The sequence below is a fragment of the Propithecus coquereli genome, unplaced genomic scaffold, assembly GCF_000956105.1.
Source record: "Propithecus coquereli isolate 6110/MARCELLA unplaced genomic scaffold, Pcoq_1.0 Scaffold669, whole genome shotgun sequence".
Taxonomy (NCBI): Eukaryota; Metazoa; Chordata; class Mammalia; order Primates; family Indriidae; genus Propithecus; species Propithecus coquereli.
Window position 1 is genome coordinate 476,035 of NW_012152718.1, and position 9,140 is coordinate 485,174.

At 41.2% G+C, this 9,140-nt stretch overlaps 1 pseudogene; it reads left to right on the forward strand.

The window, feature by feature from the left end:
* The first annotated feature begins 5,106 nt into the window (after positions 1 to 5,106).
* LOC105823298 lies at positions 5,107 to 6,633 on the forward strand (annotated as a pseudogene).
* Positions 6,634 to 9,140: the final 2,507 nt, after the last annotated feature.

A 9,140-nucleotide genomic window follows, 5' to 3' on the forward strand; every position in this document is an offset into this window, starting at 1 on the left:
TTTTTTAAAAACAAAGACACAAATACACACATTAGCCTAGGCTTACACAGAGTCAGGATCATCAATATCACTATCTTCCGTCTCCATATCTTGTCCCACTGGCAGGTCTTCAGGGACAAGTAACAAGAACGGAGCTATCATCTCCTATGATAATAGTAACTTCTGGAATACCTCCTGAAGGACCTGCCTGAGGCTGTTTTATAGTTAACTCTTTTTTGTAAGTAGAAGTATATTCTAAAATAATGATAAAAAGTATAGTGTAATACATAAGCCAGTAACACAGTCATTTATTATCATTATTGAGTGTTACATAGTATACATAACTGTATGTGCTATACTTTTATACAACTGGCAGTACTGTAGGTTTGTTTACACAGCATCACCACAAACACATGAGTGATTCATTACACTGCAATGTTAAGATGTCTCTAGGTGATAGGAACTTTTCAGTTCCATTACAATCTTACAGGAACATCATCATATATGTTGTTCATTGGTGACCGAAACATCGTTACATAGCTCATGGCCATACATGTAACTTCAGTTCAGAAGAAAGAACAGAGTGACCTAAAATGTGGATAATAAAGACTTATTTAGACTAAAATATCCCTGACCTGAAGAAAGCTAACACGGCAATTAATATTAGCTTAAACTAAATCTCGTTTTAGCAAAACACTATTTCCTCATTCTAACTCTGTGCTCACCAAGCAGCATCCTCAGCAACAGCTGCCATACCATCCAAGAATGGACTGCTCATTCAACCAGCTAGGGGAGGTGGTCCTTCCGTTGCAAGTGTAAACTATGATTCCTGTTTGTTAATAAAGCAACCTATGAATTTGTTTTGATTTAATTAACCCTAAGACAAGTTAAGTTTCATCAAGTAACAGATTTAATTTCATGACTTTAAAAAATGAGGCTCTAACACTGGGCAGATATCATTCCAAAACTGCAACCCGTGAGTTTCCACCTAAAACAGGCCCCCAGCCATACCCTTACCTGCAATGAAAGTGCATGTGTAGGGCTTTAATCAGAATTCGGTTGTAAACAAGGAAAACGCTCTTGGCAAACTCATTGATTAGGCTTCCCTTTAATCACATCTTTCTTTAGGCACATCTCCCAACTACATGGTGACAACAAAGAGATTTGAAGAAAAAGGAGGAATTTTCTATACAGCAAAAGGAATTGATTCAATGCTTCCACCTCTCTAGACTCCTCATAAATTGTGGAGCTTGGGAGAGCAGCTTAGGGATATAGACGCTTACGATGTTAACATTTAAACTTGACTACAGTCGTGAGAATAATTGCTGTATTTCATTTATAGAGAGCTCTTCGAGAGGAGTTGCAGAGCACTTGTATTTTAAGTCAATGAATACTCTCAGAAGGCATGTTGCACCCAATGACTGTGCATTTCAGTGGTCAACCCTGTCAGTGCGTTCCAATCACTAAGCAGCTAAATGGCAAAGTTTCCTTAGAGGGAGCAGTTAAGCCATGAATGTCTTCATATGACACAGTACTCCATCTTTTAGATAAAAACTGAAATAGTGAACATTTTAGGGACTTGACAAGTTCCTAAAGTCACTTTTTTCATTTGCTTTTTTTTTCCACTTACAAAACTTAGGGCCAGGTTTTTGGCTGTCCTTTCTGGGTCACCTGCTTCAAAACTACTGAAGAGCTTGTTGAGAATGCAGATTTCTGGGCCCACAGACTTACTAAAAGCACTTCCAGAGAGGAGCCTAGGAATATGTATTTTTAATGTTTGAATATTCTGCCCAGGAAATTTCTAAACACACTCAAGTTTGAGAGACACTATCTTAAGAGATGTTTGGTGAATGGGGACCTAAAATTAAACCAAAAAGAATGTCACATTGCTTTCTGCAGATCCTTTTGGACCCACAACATCTACATAATATCTCTCCCATCTCTAGATTATTTTATTTTACATGCAGATTCAAAAGTGTATAATTCAGCTTTCTGGAATCATCTCCTCTCTTAGTCCCTTCAGGCTACTATAACAAAATGCCCTAAACTGGATATAAACTTCTTATAAACAATGGAAATTTATTTCTCACCATTCTGGAGGCTGAGAAGTCCAAGATCAAGATGCCACAGATTCAATACAGTATCTGGTGAGGGCTTTCTGGTTTGTAGATTGCACCTTCTACCTGTGTCTTCACATGGTAAAAGGGCAAATGAGCTCGGTGGGCCTCTTCAATAAAGGCACTAATCTCATTTTTAAGGGCCCCACTCTCATGACCTAATCATCTCCCAAAGACCCCACCTCCAAATACCATCACCTTAGGGATTAGAATTTCAACATATGAATTTTGGGGAAAACATAAACATTCAGACCATAGCTCCCTCTCTCTGACCCTCAAGCCCCTACCTTAAAACCTCAAAACCACCCAAAGGAATATGTTCAAGTTCACAATCACACACAAAAAAACAAGCTTCCCTTGGTTTTTATGGGGTTGCCTCTATCATGTTATGACAAAACATAACTCAGTCTGTTTTTACCAACTATAATACTATTTCAGAGGATGTGAAACTGACACTGAAGAAAACACACCAGCTTTGGTGACAGACAGACCTGTCACTGGCTCTTGTTAACTTCTTTTGATTTGGACAAGATACTTAATCTCAACTGAGCTCCAGCTTTCTCATCTAGAAAGTAGGAATCACAGTGCTCAGGATTGTTAAAAGGATTAAAGATAATTTCTTTTTATGTTATTATTCAATTAATTCAATCATTTATTCAACAAATATTTACTGAGCACTACTATGCACTTAGGGCTTTTTCTGGGCCCTTCCCATCAGTGAGAGAAACAAAGATTCCTATCCCCCCACAGAGCTTGCAGTTTTAGAAAGAGGAACTAAATGGTAAACAATAAATAAAATAAATAAGTAAATTATAACGTAGGTTGGAAGTGATAAATATAATGAAAAAAAAGAAAAAGATGAGCTCAGGAGTTCAAGACATGCCTGAGCAAGAGCGAGACCCCTTTACTAAAAATAGAAAAATAACCTGGGCATGATGGCATGCACCTGTAGTCCCAGCTGCTCAGGAGGCTGAGGCAAGAGGATTGCTTGAACACCAGAGTTGAAGGTTGCAGTGAGCTATGATGACACCAGTGCACTCTAGCCAGAGTGACAGAGCAAGACTCTGTCTCAATGTCAAAAAAAAGGAAGGAATGAAGGAAGGAAGAAAAAAGAAAGGGCAGAGTAAATGGGATCAGGATAGCAGGGTGGGGAAGTGAATCGAGGTGGGCTTCTTTAAGAAAGTTAGATTGGCGCTGTCTTGAATGGGGAGGGAATGAGCCAGAGGAAGAACGTCCCAGGCAGGGGCCAAGGCCCTAAGGCAGGGCAGTGCGGGGCTTGCCTGTAAAGGTACAGTAAGGATTTTGGCTTTTACTCTGAGTGGAATGGGGAGTACAGTTAACCCTGGAACAACACAGGTTTGAACTGCCTGGGACCACTTATATGTAAATTTTTTTCAATAAATACATTGGAAAACTTTGGATATTTGTGACAATTTTTAAAACTCGCAGATGGACCACATAGCCTAGAAATATCAAAAAAATTAAGAAAAAGGTAGATATGTCATGAATGCATAAAATATATGTAGATACTAGTCTATTTTATCAATTAATACCATAAAATATACACAAATCTATTATAAAAATTCACATTTATTAAAACTTATGCACACAAACAGACCATGCACGGCACCATTCACAGCCAAGAGAAATGTAAACAAATGTAAAGATGCAGTATTAAATCATAACAGCATAAAATTAACTGTAGTACATATTATACTGCTGTAATAATTTCGTAACCACCTCCTGTTGCTATTGCAGTGAGCTCAAGTGTTGCACATATCCACTTAAAACGCCATGATGCTAATCATCTCCACGTGAGCAGTCTCTCCAGTAAATTGTGGATGGCAGTAGAAAGTGATCTCTTGCAGTTCTCGCATATTTTTCATTGTTTTTAGTGCAATACCATAAACCTTGAATAACATCGTGGGACCCATAAGAGGTGCCACTAATGATGCTGGAAGTGCTCCCAAGAAGCAGAGAAAAGTCATGACATTACAAGAAAAAGTTGAATTGGTGTAAACTGTAGATTAAGATCTGTAGCTATAGTTGCCCGCCATTTCAATATAAATGAATCCAACATAAGGACAAATGTTAAAAAAAAAAAAGGAAATCCATGAAGCCATCACTGCAGCTGTGTCAGCAGGTGTGGAAGCCTTGCACTTTTTGTGAAATACCTTTTTATCTCATATTGAAAATGCAGCTTTTTTTTTCTTTTCTTTTTATTTCAGTATATTATGGGGGTACAGATGTTTAGGTTACATATGTTGCCCTTGAAAATGCGGCTTTTATGTGGGTGCAAGGTTATTATGAGAAAGGCATACCTGTAGACTCTAATATGATTTGAGAAAAAGTGAAGTCGTTACATGACAACTTAAAGCAAAAGGAAGGTGAAGGATCCAAAACTGGACAATTTGATACCAGCAAAAGATGGCTTGATAATTTTAAAAAGAGGTTTGATTTTTAAAAGTGTCAAGATAACAGGAGAAGCAACTTCTTCTGACTAACAGGCAGCAGATGAGTTCCCAGATACCATTTTTTTTAAGATAATGCATTTTCGATAAATTAGAACACAATAGAAACTATGTGTCTATAATACACATATAAAAAGGTCCAGTTTAAATTGTGAGCAAGACAGGTGCAGACACCAGGTATCATTACGGGAACCTGAAGGCAGGAGAGATGGTATCCCCAGTTTTCTGCCACTCGGGAAACAGAAATGCCACCAGTCCCAGGGTAATTGCCCATCGTCACCCAGCCTCAGGCCTCGGCCCCCTGGGTGGGTGGCTCCTCCCCAGCCTTGGCCTTTTTATGCCTGTGCGTGTGCCAGTACTTGTCCACATAGGCCTTCCCCAGGTTGGCCACTTTCACAGGGTTGATCTCGCCACTCTTGCTGTGGCAGATCTTCCGCACAGCCTTGTGCAGGATGTCCTTGTATTCCTCCTTGGTCACCTCCCTCTTCTGGTAGAAGGTCTTGATGGCCAGCTTCACCTCCTCCACAGCCCACTCCTGCATGTGCACCTTCTTCGTATACTCCTTCTTGGTATTCTCTGCAGCTGGCCTGGGGGTGAATGTCCTCTCCTCCAAGTCGTTGGCTACAGTGGCTTGGCTGGCTGGCTCCAAGGCTGAGGTCATTGTCACCAGGAAGGGCATGCTGGATCCATTGGAGGTACACATGCTAGACTTTCCTAACATCATAATCAACATCAGAGCCCCAGCTCCCCTTCCAGACTTGTCTCAAGGTGGAAAAGTTTGGGGATCTAATCCTCAAAGCCACTGAGCCCCAGATGATTCTCTTCAACCTCTATGATGACTGGCTCAAGGCTATTTCATCTAACATGGCTTTATCCCATCTCATCCCAATTCTTCATTCCCTGCATGTGAACAATGACTGGGCAAAGGTGATCCTGAAGCCAGAAAAACTACTCTTACAGAACCACACCACATCTGGCCCACTCTGATGGATGAAGAGTGGATCAAGGTGGAGTTGCAGCTCAAGGATCTTATCTTGGCTGACTATGGCAAAAAAAACTATGTGTAGCATCACTGACACAATCAGAAATTTGAGACATCATCTTAGGTATGGAGATCTCAGCACCATCACAGCAGTATCAGCAGATAGCCAAGATTGAGAAGCAGACCAAGGAATAGTCACAGCTGACTGCAACACAGACTCATACTGTCAACAAGCATGGTGACAAGATCATCGCCTCTACCACCGGCAACTACAAGACCCAGACTTTCTCATCAAAGACTGAATGGAGGGTCAGGACCATCTCTGCTGCCAACCTGCACTTAAGGACCAATCACATCTATGTTTCATCTGATGACATCAAGAAAACTGGTTACACCTGTTTAAGCACATTAAAAAGTTCATCTGCATATCTGACCTTCAGGCCCAAATTGCAGGATACCTGTATGGGGTGAGCCCGCCAGAAAACCCTCAGGTGAAGGAGATCCACTGCATCGTGATGGTACCCCAGTGGGGCACTCATCAGATTGTGCACGTGCCTAGCCAGCTGCCCCAGCATGAGTACCTCAAGGAGATGGAGCCATTAGGCTGGATTCACACTCAGCTCAATGAGTCCCCCATTTGCCACCCCTGGATGTCACCACCCATGCCAAGATCATGGCCAACAACCCATCTTGGGATGGCAAGAAGACCATTATCATGACCTGCAGCCTCACACCAGGCTCCTGAATACTGATGGCCTATAAGCTGACCCCCAGTGGCTATGAATGGGGTCATCAGAACACAGACAAGGGCAACAACCCCAAGGGCTACCTACCCTCACACTATGAGAGGGTCCAGATGTTGCTGTCAGACCACTTCCTTGGCTTCTTTATAGTCCCTGCCCAGTCTTTCTGGAACTACAACTTCATGGGTGTCCGGCATGATCCTAACGTGAAGTATTAGCTATAGTTGGCAAACCCCAAAGAGTTCTACTATGAGATGCACAGACCTTCCCACTTTCTCAACTTTGCTATCCTGCAGGAGGGTGAAGTCTACTCTGTGGACCGCAAGGACCTATATGCCTAGTTATTCCCTTACCTCCTCTTGCTTCTGACTCCCCAAAGGCTGGGGCCTCTTAGCCCCCACAGACAAGCTGGTGACATTCAGAAGCTTGGCCCCTTTTCCCTCTGCTTTGTGCTTATTGTGTTGTTGACCTGATGGCTTGCAATTATGAATAAAAATATAATAATAAATTTTGTATAAATAAAAATATCATTGAGGAAAAAGGATAACTTCCTGAACAGGTATTTAATGCAGATGAAAGTGCCCTATTCTGGGGGGCAAATGCCACAAAGAACATTTATTAGTAAGGAAGAGATGCAAGCATCAGGATTTAAGGCAGGAAAGGACAGGCTAACTCTACTGTTTTGTGCGAATGCAATCAGGTTTATGATCAGGACCGCTCTCATCTATAAAGCTGATAACCTCCAAGCCTTAAGGGGAAAAAATAAATACCAGCTGCCAGTCTTTTCGTTGTACAACAAGAAGGCTTGGACAAGAAGAACCCTTTTTATGGATTGATTCCATCAATGCTTTGTCCCTGAAGTCAGAAAGTACCTTACTAGTAAGGGACTGCCTTTTAAAGTTCTTTTGGTATTGGACAATGCCCCCAGCCACCCATGATTTCAACACCAAAGGCATCTAAGTGGTCTACTTGCCCTCAAACACATGTCTCTAATTTAGCCTCTAGATGAAGGATCATAAGGCTCATTACATGTGGTTCTCTATGGCAAGGATTGTCAACACTATGGAAGAGAACCCTGATAGAACATCATGAAAGTCTGGAAGGATTGCACCATTGAAGATGCTATCATTGCTATACAAAAAGCTGAGAAAGCCATCAAGCCCAAAACAATAATTCCTGCTGGAGAAAACTATGCCCAGATGTTGTGCATGACCTCGCAGGATTTGCGAGAGAGCCCATCAAGGAAATCATGAAAGAGATTGTAGCTATGGCAGAAAAAAAAAAAAGGAGGGGGTTGCATAGTTTCAAGATTTGGATCTTGGAGAAGTTCAAGAGCTAACAGACACCACACAGAGACATTAACAGAAGATGACTTGATGGAGATGAGTGCTTCTGAACCAGTGCCAGACAATGAGGAAGAAGGCGTAGGAGAAGCAGTGCTGGAAAACAGATTGACATTAGACAATCTGGCAGAAGGGTTCCGATTATTCAAGACTGCTTTTGACTTCTTCCATGACATGGACCTTTCTATCATACAGGTACTGAAACTAAAGCAAACAATGGAAGAACTGGTATTATAATACTTTATGGAAACATTTTTAGAGAAATGAAAAGGCAGAAAAAGTCAGACAGAAATTACAACATATTTCTGTAAAGTTACATCCAGTGCACCTGGCTCTCCTGCCTTCCCTTCCACCCTCTCCACCTCTTCTGCCTCTGCCACCCCTGAGACAGCAAGGCCAATGCTTCCTCTTCCTCCTCCTCCTCAGCCTACTTGACATGAAGACAAGGATGAAGATCTTTATGATGATCTATTTCCACTTAATGAATAGTAAATATATGTTCTCTTTGTTATTATTTTCTTAATAGCATTTTCTTTTCTCTAGCTTTCTCTGTTGTAATAACACAATACATAATACATTTAACATACAAAATATGTGATAATTGACCACTTATGTTATCAGTAAGGCTTTTGGTCAACAGTAGGCTATTGGTACTTAAGTGTTTAGGGAGTCAAAAGTCATGTTAATTTTTGATTGCATGAGGGGTCGGTGCCCCAACCGCTGCGTTATTCAAGGATCAACTGTAGTTGTGGGGTTCTGAACAGAGGAGTGACATGAGCATTATGATTATTTACCTATCATTAGAGATGATGTGCCTCAATTAAACATTCTAAAATATTGCCTTAAGTCCAAAAAACGTTTAATAGATGAGTCCTTTTCTACTTGGGCTTATGGTGATTATTCTTTGCAACAGGACTTTAAAATAGGACTAAATTTGCCAAGGGGCTCTCCCATGATCACATAACCATCTTTAAACGTGACATTTCTGGAGAGCGGGGCGTGTGTGTGAACGGGTGGGTATAGGTGTGTGTGTACATGTGTGTGGGCACACACTTGCTCACACACTCTCAAGCTAATACCTGAATGCTGCTGCCACCCTACCTGGATCTCATGCCAAGTCTCAGACTCGTGTTCCTGGGTGTGGAGCAGAGTCTGAGGAAAAAACAGTAGCCCCAGACCTCTAGTCACGGGCCTTTATACCTATGCAAGAAATGAAAATTCAGCTTTAGATACACACAGCTCAGGCCATTTGACATTCTAGTGAAAGATTTTACTAATAAATTATGCATCTTCTCCATTCTGCATAGTTAAATGAAAGATGATAGATACAATGTGAGATCCTGTGCAGGCATTTAGGAAGACCCACATCATCTTCAATACGTGGAGAAACAGCTAGCAAGGACAAAAGGGTATTCTTCACACTTCATTTTTGCACAAAAACCCTGTCACTGAGCACCCCATGTTTCAAAGAAATTTTACTACTGTAAGTTTATGGTACATTTTAG